This window comes from Pseudorca crassidens, chromosome 11, assembly GCF_039906515.1.
Source record: "Pseudorca crassidens isolate mPseCra1 chromosome 11, mPseCra1.hap1, whole genome shotgun sequence".
Lineage (NCBI taxonomy): Eukaryota > Metazoa > Chordata > Mammalia > Artiodactyla > Delphinidae > Pseudorca > Pseudorca crassidens.
Genome location: NC_090306.1, coordinates 24,515,792 through 24,534,900, shown reverse-complemented (window position 1 = coordinate 24,534,900; position 19,109 = coordinate 24,515,792). Strand labels below are relative to the sequence as shown.

The window sequence follows — 19,109 nt, the reverse complement described above, 5'->3', positions numbered from 1 at the left end:
TCTTCTTTCCATTCCTTCCTTATATTAGAGCAGATGAGAAAGGAGTAGCTGGAAGAAGCAAGTAGAAGCCCTGCTGTCTGCTGTTATTTGGAAGGAGAGGGTGAGGCTCTGAAGCCTCCATTAAGAAATGCAGACATATTGCTGCTTCCCTGTTGGAAGAGCCCTGGGCATCAGAGAGCAAGGCCCCTCAGTTTTCTGGGGGAGGATAGCTCTACCTTCTGCTGCTCTGTCTCTCCCTGCTCTTGGTGTGTGATAGGAATTTATTACAGCACAAGTATGGGAGTAAGCCCAGGGGACACTGCCTCTCAGAAATGTTTTTGAGGGTACAGGAAAATCTTTTTTTTTTTTAAAAAAAAAAAAAACATCTTTATTGGAGGATAATTGCTTTAAAATGGTATGTTAGTTTCTGCTTTATAACAAAGTGAATCAGCTATACGTATACGTATATCCCCATATCCCCTCCTTTTTGCATCTCCCTCCCACCCTCCCTATCCCACCCATGTAGGTGGTCACAGAGCACCGAGCTGATCTCCCAGGGTACAGGAAAAACTTTAAAGGATTTTCTCTCTTTTTTTGAATCTTTTGACCTAGCCATGAAAATTAACATAGATTTATCAGAACTCATTAAATTAGCTTGCCTCTAAAATAGCTCAAGCCATGGGCAAGTCAGAATTTAATAAAGATGGAAATTTGACTCATACGATTAGTGGTTAAACAGCAGATTGCTATTCTTATTCTTCTGTGCAGTCCCAGAAAACTCCCTCATTTCTGGGTCTTTGTTTCCGATTATTCCTGCGGAAACCTGTCTTTTGGATCGTGCTCCATTTATTTGTTCATCAACAAAGATCTATTGAGTGTCTACCACGTGCCTGGCATGTTCCAGGCACCAGGGATGTCCTGTTGAATAAGGAAGACAGAGTCCTTGCCCCTGTGTAGCTTCCCTTCCCGTAGAGGAGGACACACACTAAGTAACTAACAAAGAATGAACAGTGTGGTGGAGAGTGGTGGGTGGGCCTGGCTGGAACAACTCCATGTTGGTTGGTCAGGAAAGGCCCACAGAATCCTCCTGGATGAGTGGAGGAGCTAGCCCTGCTCAGATCTGGGCACAGGGTTCCAGACTTGGGGAAACGAGCAAGTGGGGTTTGGAAGGGGCGAGCTCAGGGGGTGGGCAGGCCCAGATGGGGAAGGGTGTGTTGGCCATGGAAGTGAGTTTGGATTTTATTCTGAGTGGAAAAGGGAGACTTTGGAGGGTTCTGTTTGTTATCGTTGTTGTTGTTTGTTTAATGTGGAGGAAAATGGTTACATTAAGAATGTTCACTCTGGCTTCTTGTAGCGGATGATTAAGGGGCAAGAGTAAAGCAGGGAGACTTTCATACAGACTGAGGGGAAAAGAAAGGGTCTTGGCCGAGGCTGATAGAGACTGAGGTGGAGGGATGTGGTGGATTTGGGATAAGTTTTGGATATACATCTAACAGGACTTGCTGATGTTTGGGGTGAGGGGTGAGGGAAAGGCAGGAAACAAGGCTGTTTGTGTTTCTGGCTTCAATAGTTGGGTGCGTGGTGGTGTCAGTTACTGAGATGGAAAGGCTAGAGGAAAAATACGTTTGGGAAAGGATAAAATCACAGTGATGCTTGAAATTCCTGAGCAAGAAAGCAGAGAGGTAAATAGTCAAAACCTTGAGGATATCTTGACTTTTTCCATAACACGGCATGAAGGAAAAGAAGACAGAATATTTGGGGAAATTGTAAATTTTTTTAAGGAAGGCAGAGGAGGAGAAAAAACAAGAGTTAATCGCACATTACAGACTTTCAAGGAAGGACAAAGGTCAGGCTGCAGTGTGACTGAGTTCCATCAGGGCAGGGACCATGTCGGCTTCTGATCACATTTGTATTCCCAGTTCTTTTCATAGTGTCTGGCTAAGAGTAGTTGCTCAAATATTTGTGAAATGAATAAATTAATGAGTAGGTGGTAAGAAAGTATTGGAATTAAGCATAAATAGAATATTTTCAGTAAATTTGGTAATGAAGGAATGGGGCAAAGGATGTTAACTCCAGGGGTGTTAGGTTTTTGTTTTCATTTTTATTTTAAATTTAATGCGTGTGTGTATGTAGGTAGATAACTTGTAGAGAGTAGAGATGGAAGGTGCAGGAGCAGAAAGGAATAAGATGAAGTATGAATACCAGTGGTGCACTGGTAAATGCTTAATAACTGGCTCTCCAGAGAAAGTAAATCCTGACTGGTGTTGGCCAATTTCCATGTAAATACTCTTACCATGTAGCTGATTTGAAGCTACAAATGTGACATTGCTGAACATGGAGCTGGGAGAGGTGTGCCATAGCTCACCATCATGAAGCGTTTCCACTGCTCAATGGACAATATATGTAGTAACCTCAAGAGCGTAGATAACAGTAAAATGAAGGAAACTAATTAGGAAGTGATGAGCCTTGAGTACTTATTACCTTTGTTTTTAGCATGATTTACGTTTATAGAATTATTTTAAGATATATATTAATATATACAATATATTTACATACGTATGATTTATTATAGTTATATAATTTAATTTTCAATAATGGCTGTATTTAATAACTGGCCTGCAAAATTTCTGAAAATTTAATAGTCATCTCTAGCAAGCCAGTGTGAGTCAGCTCCAGCACTCCAGTGAAGAAGGTCTTTCAGGAGGGGAAGAAAACTTTATATCTGTGATCCATCCACTATGTACCAGGAGGTGGGCTGGCATTTCCCGCATGTTATCCCATGCAGCCATCACAACTTTCGTGTAGGGTAAACCTTAGAGTTTGCATTATCAGGTGGATATGGAAGAAGTTAAACGATCATTTAAAACGTTTGCATAGGGGCCACCGGTGGCGCAGTGGTTGAGAGTCCACCTGCCGATGCAGGGGACACGGGTTCGTGCCCCGGTCCCAGAAGATCCCACATGCTGCGGAGCGGCTGGGCCTGTGAGCCATGGCCGCTGAGCCTGCACGTCCGGAGCCTGTGCTCTGCAACGGTAGAGGCCACAGCAGTGAGAGGCCCGAGTACCGCAAAAAAAAAAAAAAAAAACAAAAAAAAAACAAAAAAAAACATTTGCATAGTTAGTAAGTGGTAACAACAGGATTAGAACTCAGGCTGTTTGACCCCTAATCCTTTGCTTTTGCCTGTTTGTTATGCTCTGAAGTCCAGCTTCCCGGTTGAGGACTTGGCTTTGGGAAGGAGGCAGGACACTTGTTTCATGCTCTGTGGAGCTGGCCTCCCTGTTGAACTCTCGGGGGTAGAAGATTCTTGCAGCCATCCTTGGGTCAACAAATGAGGCACCTTCTGACTTACTTCGATATAGGGTGTTGGTACTAATACATTGAATTAAATGACATGCTTTTTTTTTTTTTTAACTCCGAGCACCAGCCTGTGAAAGAATTATGTTTTTAGAAAGAATTATGCCTGGAGAGCAGTACGTAGGACAACTGGAACTGGTCGGGGTCTTAGTAAGTTAACATGTTTGTGGGCAAGAAAGACCATTATCCTTTCTTGGAGGGGAAAGTTGTCATGTATTTTCTTTCTTTGGAAAGGAAAGGTGTCATATATTTGACTATAAATTTGATTAGTATCAAAATTATTTTAAAAAAACTGTGTGTGTCCTTTTGTCAGAAGGTGATCAGGTAAAGAAAATAAAAGTTCAAAGAGGCAATGTTATTTTAGTTCTGAAGATCTCTGCAGACAGTGTTTAAATCATGGCTCCTTCACTTGATCCTAGACAAGTTATTTTATCTCTGTGAGCCTCAGTTTTCTTATCTCCAAAAGGTGGAACTAATCATGGCACCTTACTCTCAGATTGCTTGTCAGGACTCAAAGCTATAGCCTGCATAATAAACATGTAAATAGGTGCCTGGCCCACAGTAGCCAGTGTGGCAGCCCACAGCATCATTAGTAGTAGCTTAGTATTATGAATATTATTATTCCTGTGTGAGTTTCTAAACACCAGGATGTATCCTGAAACTGGTGAACCTGCAGTATGCAGGCAAGGGATGAGTTTGTGTGAGATTTTTTTTGCTTGAACTTTGAAACTATTTGCTAATATGTATTTACATTGCATGCATGGCATTAGGCTGTCAAAAAATTGGACTAAATACTATCAGGTTAAACATTTTCTGTTACCAAATACAGGAGAATTCCAAAATCCTACTGCAAGTCATTTATTTAGTTTCCTGTTTTTCTATGTGACTTAGTGATTGGCTTATGGGTAGCAAGTACAATGAAGAACCTAGGACGTAGGGTATACACTCTGGAATCAGATGAAATTTCAGTTGATACCACCTTTTACTCAGTTGTTCCATGTGCAATGAGAAATGTTTTGTATGTAAACCTTCCTTCTCCCTACCCTCTTCATTATATCCAGTTCATTCACGCATGGACACATTTTCCCTTTCACCTTAGAAAACTCAGTGAATTCTGCCTGAACTCTTATCCTCGTAACTCATGCCTATATCTGTAACTATATTTAGTCATTTTTCATATAGAGACTTGATTGATTTCACATTTAAGTGACAGTGATTATGGTTGGTGTTGAAGACAGTTCTTGGCTCAATAAATTCTTGCTCTTTTCCTCTTCTCTTGCTCTGCAGCATCTGTCACGAATCATTCATTTGTCAGTATTTACTGAATGCCTCCTATGTGCCAAGTAATGTTTTAGGTGCTGGGAATATATGGCAGTGAAGTAAACAGAGCTCTGCCCTCCTGGAACTTAGCTGGATGATGATCATGATATTTTTACTAAAATGGGCTCGTTTCCTACCTTTGTGGGTAAGACAGCGGTCATATTTTTCACTTCAGTGTGTCTTAAAAGTTTTTCTTGTGTACCTTGCACGGAGGCATGCAAATCAAGAAACTAAGACAGGTTTAGGGTTAGAGAACAGGTTGGCACTAAAGTGAAACTGTTAGATAATTAAATTAAATTTAGAGGACTTAAGGAAGCATATAAATATTTTGACCTTCACTGGCGGAATGAGTCACTGATCTTTCACAAGTGTCGTTTTAATGCTTTACTTCTGTAGACCTTGCATTGTATTCTTTTTCCCTAAAGTAAGAAATGCTTTGTAGATTAAATTCCTCTGAGCAGGGCAAATGTGTTTCAGATCATTATTAACAGCCTCATGTAAGCTTTGAAAGAAGCTTAGTAAGTTTGTGAAATGAGATTTTCAGGTGACAGGAAAAAAATCTCTGTTGAAAGCCTGAATTACTGATGAATAATTGGGCTATCCCCCCACCATTTTACACACCTTTCTGGTTGACTGATCTCAGATGGGCTGTTTTCAATCTCACTCAGTTACTGCTTTAAAAAAATGAAATGACCAAATGAAAGAGGGGTGGAGTAAACTAAGAGATCTACACAGAAAATACCTCCCACAGTTAAAAGTGAAGTTTGTGGGTTCATATTAATAAATCCCCTCCCCTACTTTAAAGTCTCTTAATGTAAGTATAAAGCTCAGTGATGAATCCACCTTAAGAACACAAGCCACCCTCTGGAAGTAGGTATGGGCTAAGGTCTTACTTTAAAGAGACTTTGTACATTCTTTCATTGCTGTGGATCATTTTTCCTCATTTCCATTGCTTTGTTTAAAGATGAGCTGGGCCACATTTTGCTATGGAATACTCTCTCTTCTTCAGTGGTGTAAATACTTCAGTCTTCAGGTGTAGTTCTTAGGTGGCTGCAGCCAGATCACTATGACGTTTTGGCACATGATGGTGGTGGAGCTAAGAAAGCAGTAGCTCTCAGGCTGTATTTTATAAAGACAGCTGACCAAACCTACTAGCATAATTATTGTTAAAGTTATTTCTTATTAAACAACTTAAACACTGTTTACACCCATGATTCTATCACTTGGACCCAATATCCAAAGGGTATCCTCTCTTGTTACCTTTGGCCCATACATGCCTGAGCTTTTTCATAGCTTGTCAATTTCTTTTTAATATGCTGAACTGACCATAGCTTTTACTAAGACCCTGTAGTGCCTCCTGGTGTGACTGAACTGCAGACTTGCTTAGTGGCTGGGAAGGCACTGGAGAAGGGAGGTGGGTGATTGCTGCAGGCATCTGTCTTCCTATGGAGGACACATTTTCCTGGGAAGGGTGAACAAATGCTGCTGTTTTGCTATAGGAAGGATGAAAATAGTGGGAAATTTATTTTTAAAAACTTAAATAAAAAAGTAATTTTCCAAAAGAACTGTCAGTTAGTGTTATCAGGCTTCTTAATTTTGAACTGTGTTTATTGGGATAGCATCATTAATCTGCCTTTAACGTTCTTTGGTGGGTTGATTTACCCAAGATGGGCTCTCAAGTTCTTTTTTTTTTTTTTTGTGGTACGTGGGCCTCTCACTGTTGTGGCCTCTCCCATTGTGGAGCACAGGCTCCGGACGCGCAGGCTCAGCGGCCATGGCTCACGGGCCCAGCCACTCCACGGCATGTGGGATCTTCCCGGACCGGGGCACGAACCCGCGTCTCCTGCATCGGTAGACGGACTCTCAACCACTGCGCCACCAGGGAAGCCCTCAAGTTCTTTTAAAGTAGCTTTTCTTAAACATGGAACTTACCAGAGAGGTATTCTCTTATGTGGATAGAGAATTAAAAGAGAGTTTTTTCTGTCACTACTTCCTAACCATTAGTTGAGAGTGATGTTATTCCATCTGAACCAGACCCAGAGTATATGGTAAAGCAGGTATTACTTTGATGAGTTTGCCTGAAAGCTTATTGAAATCTGCTTTGCTTCTTGAACTGAACTCAGCACTAAAATGGATCATTTCAGTAAAGTGTTTCTTGGCTTCGTTCAGAACTTAGCACTAAAAACCTCTTCCAAATAAATCACGTGCTAAGAAGCAAAATTCCTTTTAATTTATGGATAGCAGTTGGTAGAGTTCCTAACTGCTGACAGCCCCTGGTTCATTCTGCTTAATCTTGACTGGGTACCGGCTCTTGGCAATATTCTATCCCCTGTGAATTTCAGTCAGTGGATGGTAAGTTCTTTCCTTGCTCAGTGTAGAGCTATCAAGCTTAGGCATCTGCTTTCCAATTGGATTCATGGGGACATATGTTGAAAGAGAAAATTATCAGAATGTAGGCATTTCTGGTTGGCATTCAATTTTGTCACTGCCACAGTAGGCTCTTAGAAGAGGATGCCAGGCCTCATGGTTTCCTATCAGCTCATCAGTCACCATTGGATACTCAACCTCTGTCCTGTGCAGGTTAGAGCCTGGGTGACTTCAAGGACACCAAACATCTTTCCCTACTTTTGCAGAACACAGGTAGGGCCCTTAGGGTGTTGTAGGGAGTCCGCTGCCAATTTCTTTGCTCTTTTAGTTAAAGCTGCTGTCATCCAGCTAATTTTTTTTTTAATTTATCTTTTTTAATGTAGCCTGCTGAGAGGTTGTGGAGTGATTGCAGTAAAAGCAGTATCAGTTCATCTTAACATTGTAAACACTCAGGGGATATATAAATAATTCTTTCATGGGAACATTATTCTACACTAGGCAATATGGTTTCAGATAATTTGGTGGGATTTCCAGTTTGTTGCTCTGAAAATTGTCTGCCACATGTTTTGAACTGCTACTATGTTTTCTAGATTAAATGTGACAATGTTAAAAATGTAAATGCTTGAAAAAGTACAGAAACGGGTGCTCTATGAGCTTATTGTGAGGAACAAATGAGTGAATACATGAAAAGAGCTTAACATGGCTATTAGTTGTGGCTTTTCATAAATGGTAGGGCTATATCCCTACCAGCATGCTTATTTTATGCCAAAGACAGTGTGGAAGAATTACTGTTTAGAAATCTTTTTATAGTGGTCACTTTTCCTTTGCTGTATTTATGAAAGTGGTATAGTCTTGATTTGATTTGTTTATGATATTTACTTATTTTCTCTCTTTTTATAAGCTTACAGTATTTTAGAGGAAAATGACTGTAAAAGAAAGAAACATTCTTGTAGCAAAGATGGATTTCATCGACGTTTAGCAGGAAAACAGAATGCCTGTGTTAACACTTCTTTTTTTTTATAAATTTATTTATTTTATTCATTTATTTTTGGCTGCATTGAGTCTTTATTGCTGCGCGTGGGCTTTCTCTAGTTGCGGTGAGCGGGGGCTACTCTTTGTTGTGGTGCGTGGGCTTCTCATCATAGTGGCTTCTCTTGTTGCAGAGCATGGGCTCTAGGCGTGCGGGCTTTAGTAGTTGTAGCATGTGGGGTCAGTAGTTGTGGCTTGTGGGCTCTAGCGTGCAGGCTCAGTAGTTGTGGCACACGGGCTTAGTTGCTCCACGGCATGTGGGATCTGCCCGGACCAGGGCTCGAACCCGTGTCTGTCCCCTGCAGGATTCTTAACCACTGCGCCACCAGGGAAGCCCCAACACTTATTCTTACCTGATGGATACCATCCTCATTATAAGTTGCATGTGTAAAGTTATTCTTAGTTGCTGAGACTAGCAGTGGACTTTTTTTAATTAAAATTTTTTGATGTATTTAGAATTACTATTGAATAAAGCATCACTTTAATAAACAAACCATTAGGTTGAAAATCAAATAATAAAGACAATTTACTAGCTTTTTAGATTGATGACCTTATAGACATATAGGAAGGTGTGTTTCATGTTGTAGATTTATGAATTATTAACGCTATTCACATTATTCAAACCATGCTCTTTACTACTTTATATATAATCTAGAAAATACATATTGATTTTGAAATCACCCTAAGCAGCAGTCTCCGTGAGGAACCTGGCATTAAAGATTTGCTTTTAATGATTTAACCTCCAAAAGGATTGGTAAAGAGAACATAGTATGGGTTTTTAGGGGATGAAGGCAATTAATTATATCATAATTCAGAAAAAAAAAAAAAAAAACCACCACATGCAAACAACCAGCCAGAGTTGGATGGAGGGAAGGAATGTTTGTGTCTTATGTTAAGAGCTAGACATGCCCTCAGTTCTTAATGAATAACCAACCAATGTGTTTCAGTTTTCAAGTGGTAGAGCTTCTATTTCCTGACAGTTAAGTCTTTATCCTAGATTTCTTTTTGTACTTTACCTTTGGTTCCCTTAAGTAATTTTTCTTTGTGAAAGGAATATCACTTTATGAAAGGAATTATGATCCATACTGCATTTATGATGAAAAAATTTTGATTTAAAAGGTTGGTTATTTAATTATAAAACTGCACTTTTAGTTTTCATGTGGAGTCAGGAAGAGACTGTATGTGTATCCTCAATACAGGTTGTTTCTCTCTTCTTTAAATTTTTTAATTAAAAAATTTTTAAATTGAAGTATAGTTGATTTACAATGTTGTGTTAGTTTCAGGTGTACAGAAAAGTGATTCAGTTATATATACATATATATCTATTTTTTCAGATTCTTTTCCCTTGTAGGCTATTATAAAATATTAAGTTTAGCTCCCTGTTCTATACAGTAGGTCCTTTTTGGTTATCTATTTTATATATAGTAGTGTGTATCTGTTAATCCCAAACTCCTAATTTATCCCTCTCTGCCCCTTTCCTCTTTGGTAGCCATAAGTTTTTTTTTCTATGTCTGTGGGTCTATTTCTGTTATGTATATGAAGTTCATTTGTCTCATTTCTTTTTTTAGATTACACATGTAAGCGATATCATATGATATTTGTCTTTCTCTCTCTGGCTTACTTCACTTAGTATGATAACTTCTACATCCATCCATATTGCTGCAAGTGGCAATATTTCTTTCTTTTTTATGGCTGCGTAATATTCCATTGTATAAATCTATTACATCTTCTTTAACCATTCATCTGTCAATAGATGAATTGCTTCCATATCTTGGCTATTGTAAATAGTGCTGCAATGAACACTGGGGTGCATGTATCTTTTCAAATTATGGTTTTCTCCAGATACATGCCCAGGAGTGGGGTTGCAGGATCATATAGCAGCTCTATTTTCAGTTTTTAAGGAACCTCCATACTGTTCTCCATAGTGGCTGTACCAATTTACATTCCCACCAACACTGTAGGAGTGTTCTTTGTTTCTCTCTTCCTTATGGCACATAATTTATAGCCACAACGGATAGGTAAACCATTAAGATAAGTCAAGATTGGGTACCAATCTCCAGATATTTTTAAGCAGAAAATACATGTGTGATGATATCAATAGTTGACGACTGAGTACATGTCTTGAACAATAAAACTTGTATCATTGTCCTCATTGCTGTTTTTGAAAAATCTGAACATTGTAGAATTGCTGAATCCTTTGAAAGAGAAGAGCGGTTTCCCAGGTTGGGCTGGACGTAAAGAAACGCACGGTAGTGTAAGGAGCCATGGCCTGGTTGGGGGGAAGCTGAGTTCTGCTCTGATTCTGATTTGCTCTGCTCCTTGGGCCAGTTATTTTACCTCCCTGGATGTTTGTTTTTCTTATCTGTGAAACGACACAAGTGAGACAGGTGGTCTCAGGTCATTTGGCACTCTCTCTGACTATTGGCCAAACTCTTATGAAACGTTGCTGTCACTTTTCCTTTTCTCTTTTAGTCACTGCACTCCATTGGCGTGCATGTAGTTCGAAGTTGTATGAGAGTCAGAGGCTGGCCCTGAAGTGAGATACGATAATGGGCTACCCTCGTGAGTGACTAGGCAGACTGTGGAGGAGATTTCACTGGTGTGCATTCGGCTATTTTTGTTTTCCTTTTCCATCTTGAATTCTTGACTACTTAAGTCTTTGGAACTTCAGTCAAATGTATTGATGAGAAATATCAATAGCAAAAAAGGTTAAAGTTTACACATATTTCGCCCTCAACCATCATAGAGGTCATCAAAGCTGTGCATTTGCAAACTGATACCTGTTGACTCTTCAGAGACAGTTTGTTGATTCATTTGATTAATAAACATTTATTAAACACTATATACAGATGTCATAGGGATCATTTGCTTACAAAGAACAAAATTTTTAAAGAACTTGTTTAAGAAAAATTGAAGTTTTCGTTAGAAAGGTACACTGGACTCTAATGGCACCCCAGTCAGGGTATTGAACCTGATTTCTGGACACAGGAACTGGCAAACTCAAAACATTTCTTTTTTACATTTTGGAGGGTTCATGGTCTCTCTTTTGCTTTTTAAAATCCATGTTGTTGTCCTTTCCTCCTCTTCTTAAAGACTGACTTTTCTTAATTTGGTGAGTTGCAGGGCTGCCTCAGTCCTAGCTTCATGTAACCTCTCAGTTCAGTTCTCTGTTAAAGATGGACTGGAATTAATGTGTTCTGACTCCAGATTCTCAAAAACAGAGATTCTGATTGGGCCAGCATGGATAAGTTTACACCCCAGTGGGGAAGTCATACAGAGAAAAAGATAATCTTACTGAGGGTGGCAAATGTGATGATCAATGTGTGTACCCTGAATTGTGGGATTCACAGGATAGGGTACCTCAGCCAGCCTGGGAGGTTTGGCATAAACTGAGTCTTAACAGCTGAGAAGATGAACTAAAGGGAAGGAGGGCTGTCTTCTATGTATAAAGCACAGCAGGAGGGAGGACACAGAGGCCTGAACCTGCAAAGTGTGCGTGTGTGTGTGTGTGTGTGTGTGTGTGTGTGTGTGTGTGTGTGTAACTACAGGCAGCACAGGACATGAGTAGTGGAGACAAGGCTAGGAAGGTAGGCAGGAGCCCCGTCATGGAGGAACTTGGGAGAGATGCCAAGGGCCTGACTCCTGTAAGGAGGGCAACAAGTGCAAAGCAGGCTCATCTCTTTTTTTTTAGATTTATAGGTAAGAAAACTCTGATCATAAAGCCAGATGGCACATCTTATTGAAGGGTGAAGATTTAAAAAAAAAAAAAAAAAAGAGTGAAGATTTAAAAATTCAAACCACTTGCTATTAATGATTACACTTTTGAGAATAAAAAGCAGTAGTTCTGAGTTTTTACCGTAAATGAATCCTGCATATTTGTGAAAGCTCAGTATCTTCTCTTTGTCGTTTAAGATTGTATCATATAAAATTTTCTTTACACATTTTTGTAATTTTGGTAGAATTCTCATATTTAAGAAAAATGGATAGGTGACCTAAGAGTACGTTTGCCCATGATAGGGTGAAGCTATGCTATTTACCCACACCTTAGTTGATTTAAGCCTTTTCCATTTATGATTTTCCTCCAAAGAGCAGAAATTAATAGAAACTTCACGGAGGTACTAATCCCTTTCTATTATACATTCAGTACGGTAAGTTTATAATTTTGACTTCCAGTTTCTGATTAAAATCATCTCTTCTTCTTATGTGTATTATGCCCAGGCAGTTATATTTTATATTGGTGCAGATAATTGCTTTTCTACTTGGCAAAGAAAATGAGCAGATGCAAGATAAGTATCTTTTTCTGGCATGATCGATTGGAAGCTCTGCCACCTAATGTTGACTGCATTTTCAGAAGTGATGTAGCAAGCACAGCTCAGCATCAGACTACAGCTGTTAGCTGTCAAGAATTCACTTTGGCAGAGGTAAATTCTGACCAAGTCTGTATGTCAGACTCTTAGTCTCAGAGCTTGAGTGTAAGAAACAGAGTTTAGTTTTCATATAAGGAAAATAGTGTGCTAACTCGAAGCCCTGTGTGGATGCAGTTTTCTCCAAAAGTGATTCTAGAGTTTCCTTCCTTGTTTTACCTTTAATAATGATGGAACAATGGTGTGCTCAGGGTGCGTATATCCTAGAGTTACAAATAGTGGATTTACATCTGCGATTTCTATTTTAGTAGCAGTATGAACTTGGATTAAGTGATTGCCATATGTATAAAATAGGGATAATTAGTAACAATTATTATAAATGGCAGGAAGTATGGAAAGTTTAGCACCGAGCTAGGCACAACACAAGCACTCAATTGCACTTATAGATGGTGCGCTAATGTGAGGATGTCCAGTCTTTCGACAGTTTGGCCTGGGGGAGATAAGCTGTCTGTCTCAATGTCTTGAGAGTTTGGCTTAATTATTCATTACCTCTTTCCCACTGGGAGGAACAGGGAGCCAATATGGAATGCCTATTACAAGCCAGGAGATAAAACCTGGATCAACCTGATAAACCTGAACTGTCACTGTGTCCTTGGGAATTACGTCTTCTCACCACATTTCATATGTGAAAGGCAAGGCTCAAGGGAGCTTGCATAATTTGCACAGAATTGTACAAGTATTAAGTAGAAGATGTAGAATTGAATCCACACGCATCTGATTCTACTGTGTAGGCTGCCCCAGGCTGGAGAGGTCAAGCCCTTTACAGTGTTTCCTGCAAGGATTTATGAGAAACTTCTAGAAAGGACTCTTCTGGGGAAAGCAGAAGTGTCCTGGGAGCATTAATCTGCTTCTCTTTTCTCTGTATCTCCTGGAGCCAGAGTGGCTTTATCCCATTTTGCATGTTGGGTGTTGATGCTCTGCTTGGCTCTCATCCATGTCATCAACACCCTGGAAATAAGGGAGTTTTTCTGTTTAGAGCACCCAGCTCAGCGCTCTTTATATGGACATTCTTCACCTTAACATGAAATGCTGGGTGGGATGTGTCACATTTCATCTGTAAGCAGACATTAAATACCATCAGAAGCTCTCTAAAGTGATAGTGAGCTAGTGGTTCAATGGTAGATGCAATCCTGGGCCCTTAATTATTGTATCTGCAGAGTTTTCTGTTGGATAGTTGTGCTGCTCTGCGGTGAAACTTCTTTATGTATGAGATTATGAAAGAAGGGCTGTGTGTGTGTGTGTGTGTGTGTGTGTGTGTGTGTGTGTGTGTGTGTGGTAGTATTGCATTATGGACTTCTTTTTTTATTTTTTTATTTTTATTTTTTTTGCGGTACGCGGGCCTCTCACTGCCGTGGCCTCTCCCGTTGCGGAGCACAGGCTCTGGACGCGCAGGCTCAGCGGCCATGGCTCACGGGCCCAGCCGTTCCGGGGCATGTGGGATCTTCCCAGACCGGGGGCATGAACCCGTGTCCCCTGCATCGGCAGGCGGACTCCCAACCACTGCGCCACCAGGGGAGCCCTGGACTTCTTTTTTTAAATAAATTTATTTATTTTTGGCAGCGTCGGGTCTTCGTTACTGCGCGCGGGCTTTCTCTAGTTGTAGCGAGTGGGGTCTACTCTTTGTTGCGGTGCGCGGGCTTCTCATTATGGTGGCTTCTCTTGTTGCAGAACATGGGCTCTAGGCACGCGGCCTGCTTCAGTAGTTGTGGCACGTGGGCTCAGTAGTCATGGCTCGCAGGCTCTAGAGCACAGGCTCAGTGGTTGTGACACACGGGCTTAGTTGCTCTGTGGCATGTGGGATCTTCCCGGACCAGGACTTAAACCTGTGTCCCCTGCATTGGCAGGCAAATTCTTAACCACTGCACCACCAGGGAAGTCCCCATTATGGACTTTTGATTGGGACTTTTCAAAGTTAATGAGTAGCTGTGAAAGCATGGTGGTACACTAGTAAGTCATTATTTGTATTTTTTTAAATTTTCAACTTTATTTTTAGAGCAGTTTTAAGTTCACAGCAAAGTTGAGTGTAAGATACAGAGATTTCTCATTTACCCCCTGCCTCCATACATATATAGTCTCCCCCATTATCAATATTACTCACCAGAATGGTTCCTTTGTTGCCAAGGATGAGCCTACATTGACACATTGTATCACTCACAGTCATAGTTTATAATATCACTCACCAGAATGGTTCCTTTGTTGCCAAGGATGAGCCTACATTGACACATTGTATCACTCACAGTCATAGTTTATGTCAGGTTCATTCTTGGTGTTGTAAATTCTGTGAGGTTTGAATAAATGTATAATGACATGTATCCATCATTATAGTGTCATACACAGTATTTTCAGTGCCCTAAAAATCCTCTGTGCTCCACCTATTAATTCTTCTCCCCTCCCCAGCCCCTGGCAATCATTCATCTTTTTATTGTCTCCACAGTTTTACCTTTTCTAGAACATCATATAGTTGGAATCATATAGTATGTAGCCTTTTCAGATTAGCTTCTTTCACCTAGTAATATGCATTTAAGTTTGCTCCATTTTTTTCATGGTTTGATAGCTCATTTCTTTTTAGTGCTGAATGCTATTCTGTTGTCCGGATATACCACAGTTTATTTATCCATTCACCTACTTGGTTGCTTTCAAGTTTTGGCAGTTATGAATAAAGCTGCTGTAATATCTGTGTGCAGGTTTTTGTGTGGACATAAGTTTTTAACTCCTTTGGATGAATACCAAGGAGTTCAATTGGTGGATCATATGGTAAGATCATGTTTAGTTTTGTAAGAAATCACCAAACTGTTTTCCAAAGTGGCTGTACCATTATGCGTTACCCCTAGCAATGAATGAGAATTCCTGTTGCTCCACAACCTCCATCAGCATTTGGTGTTGTCAGTGTTTTGAATTTTGACCACTGTAGTAGGTGGTATCTCACTGTTGTTTTTATTTTCATATTCCTCATAACATATGCTGTGGAGCATCTTTTCATAAGCTTATTTGACATTTGTGTATATTTTTTTGGTGAGGTCTCTGTTAAGGTCGTTGACCAATTTTTAAATTGGGTCATTTTCTAATTGTTGAGTTTTAAGAGTTCTTTGTATATTTTGGGTAACAATCTTCTATCACGTACATCTTTTGCAGATATTTTTCTTCCAGTCTGTGGCTTGTTTTCTCATTTTCTTGACATTATTTTTTACAGGGCAGAAGTTTTTAATTTTAATGAAGTCCAGTTTATCTATTATTTCTTACATGAATTGTGCCTTTGGTATTTTATCTAAAAAGTCATCACTGTAACCAATTGCCATAATCTAGGTTTTATCCTATGTTGTCTTCTGGAAGTTTTATAGTTTTGTGTTTTACACTTAAGTCTGTGATCCCTTTGAGTTAGTTTCTGTTAAGGGTGTAGTATCTATGTTTAGATTCATTTTTTTTGCATGCAGATACCTAGTTGTTCCAATACCATTTTTTGCAAAGATTATATTTGCTCCATTGTATTGCCTTGGCTCTTTTGTGAAAGATCAGTTGACTATATTTAGGTGGGTCTATTTCTGAGCTCTTTATTCCGTTCCATTGATCTATCTATCTAATTTTTTTAAATTAGTACCACACTGTCTTGACTATTGTAGCTTCAAAGTAAGTCCTGAAGTTGGGTAGTGTCAGTCCTCCAGCTTTATTCTTCTCCTTTAGTATTGAGTTGGCTCTTCCAGGTCTTTTGCCTCTCCATATAAACTTTAGGATCAGTTTGTCAGTCTCCCCAATATAACTTGCTGGGATTTAGATTGGATTGCATTGAATCTATAGATAAATTTGGGAACAAATGAAATTTTGCCAATATTGAGACTTCCTGTCCATTAACATGGGCTGTCTCTCCATTTATTTAGTTCTTTAAATTCATTCATCAGAGCTTTGTAGTTTTCCTCATATAACTCTTGTACATATTTCATTAGATTTATACCAAAGTATTTAATTGTTTTGGATGCTAATGCAAATGGTACTGTGTTTCTAATTTAAAATTCCACTTGTTCATTACTGGTATATAGGAAAGCATTTGACTTTTGTATATTACTCTTGTATCCTGCAACCTTGCTACAATTGCTATTAGTTTTAGGAGTTTTTTTTACCAATTCTTTTATTTTTCTATATAAACCATCATGTCATTTTTTTAGGTCACTAGTTTTTTATTTTTATTTTTTAGGAAAGGCCATTTAAGTAAGGTTGCTTTTCTTTTTTCCCTATTTTTGGTCTGAGAAACTTAAAATATTCAGGTGACTATAAAAAAATAATATAACAAACATTCATACTATGTATGGTCATATTTATTTCTGGTCCTTTCTTGGCTTTCCCTAAGGAATGAAGCTGTATTTGTAGAGTTGAAGTCTGCCTTAACATTGCCTTTGGTCACATTCCCTTCACTGTCTCCTCAGGGGCAATGACTGTCCTGTGTTCTGTGTGTACAGGATATTTTTTATGACCGTATCTATTCCACCTAAATTATGCTTCAGCCTCTGGTTAATCTGATCATACAGTCAATTTCCACACAGAAAATGAATTAGAAGATCTATATACCCATAAGAAGCTCCAGGTTTCACCTTGTCTTGATCTCCTTAACTCATAGTCTGTAATAAGCCTGAAGAATATCTAGAATGTCTGGATAACCCAGGGGCTGACTCTTAGCAATACTCATCTCACCTTTTGAAATTTTGCACCTGAGTTACAGGTGCAGTCAACTTTCTGTCATGCCCATCAACTTTTATACTAGAATATTTTATGAAATGTCATCACTTTAATGAGTGTAATTTCACAAGTATTTATTGAACACCTGCTAACCAATGAGGTAACAGTTCTCTTATTGGATATAATACTGAATTCCAATAATTAATCCTCCAGAGTGTACTAACTGTAATTAGTAATAATAGCTAACATTTACTATATTCAAGCACTGTTTTAAGAGCTTTACATATATTAACTCATCTAATCCACATAACAACTCTATGTGCCATTTGATGCCATTATTATCCATATTTTACTAATATGATAATGGAGACAAGGAGGGTAAGTAACTTACCCCACGTAGTAAGTGAAGAACCTGGAAATCATACTTCTGAAGCCTGGCTGCTGAGTCTTTGCTCTTAAAACCAATTCACTATATTTTTCCTCTGCAAAGAGAAAGCTGGTTTTGGTGAGAAATCTCCTAACTTCAAAAAGTGATCAGGTTGTCAGTCTAAGGATGGGACCTCCTTGCAGAATGCTGAGTTATATGCCTTCATGCCGTCATGAGGATCCAGCCTTCTGAGTGGGTGTTGGTATTTCCTCTGTCATGGCCTTTACCCCTGCTCACCTAAACCAGACTCAGCTTAGTTCTGGGTTTTAATGAGAACACGGTGGGTATCTGATTGGCTGTTTATCAATTAGATATTTTTAACTAGCATGGAATAGGCTAATTCTTATGACAGAAGTGAAATACTCTTGAGAAGCAGAGCTCACACAAACAGATCTACCAAATTATGATCTGACTGTTTACTTAGAGTTGGAGTTGCTCCAGAGGTCCCAGGTAATCTCCTTAATCACAGTACAGATTAAAGTGCAAATAGATGTCTTGAGGCAGAGGGATTCACGCCTCCTAGAAATATCTTCCATAATGGCTTCCGTTATAAAAAGCAAAAGAAGAAAATAAAAACTCCAAGTAACCAATTATTGAAATTAAACTTGTTACTTTTTTTAAAAAAATGAGCTTTGTGAAAAATTACTCGTGGCAGTGCAACATGAAAAGCATGGGAAATGTATACTTGTGAAGTCTTTTGCTCAGATTTCTCTATCATGTGATTCATAATACATATATTTTTCTCTGTTTGGTTTGTAGAGCTGTCAAGATAACTTACAGTCTTCTGGCTTCTTGACTCAGGCACCCATCTGCTTACTAGGGGAGCTCAAAGGAAGGGCGTGCCCCATATGAGGAAATGCAGGGGGAAGGCCTGACACTGTGGGAAGGGGTCAGAGGTTCAACCATATGAAAAAAATCAGAGCTTGCCAGTTGTTCTTCAAGTTAGAAAAGTTAGAGACAGGCAAACTCAACAGGGTGTTCAGGATAAACAAATCATCCCTGTGGATGTCACACTTGTTTTTTCCTAAAGTTTAAGAGACAGGTGAAAATGTAAAAAGACAAAGGCAGTTTCGGATTAGGAAAAGAATGAATCACAGTTTAAATAGATGCCTTTTGTTTGCTCAGTGAGAAAGCAGATGTACCAACATATATTTTAAGGCACGTTAAGTTCCTGGGTTAAGTGAAAGAGAACAGGGGATTTTGCATTATGAAAAGGTACAAAGACTCCAGCAGTAATATCATAAGTAAATTAGTTTCCCCAGTGAAGTTTTGCATATATGTTTTCAAAGGAAAATAAGTAAACAGCTTCACGTGCATTCATGTTTTGTGGAAACTGCAATGAAAAAGATGGCCTTGGGTTGTCAAAGCAATGGGAAGCTTCTCAAGAAAAACGGAGTGAGCAGAGCAGTACTGAAGCAGGTGCAGAAAAGAACATGATGTGTTGAGTAGAGAAGAATTATTGATGGCACAGAAACTGAGGGAGAGACTGATAAGGAGTGAATAGAGAAGTAGCTCATAAGAAATTCAAGCTCACACTGAGGCAT

The 19,109-nt window shown here is 39.2% G+C and overlaps 1 protein-coding gene across 8 annotated transcripts in view; it reads left to right on the top strand.

Moving 5' to 3' along the window:
* The window catches only part of TMTC1 (transmembrane O-mannosyltransferase targeting cadherins 1), a 264,804-nt gene that overhangs the window by 33,754 nt on the left and 211,941 nt on the right, over nt 1-19,109 (top strand). The gene's annotated exons all lie outside the window — the stretch shown is intronic.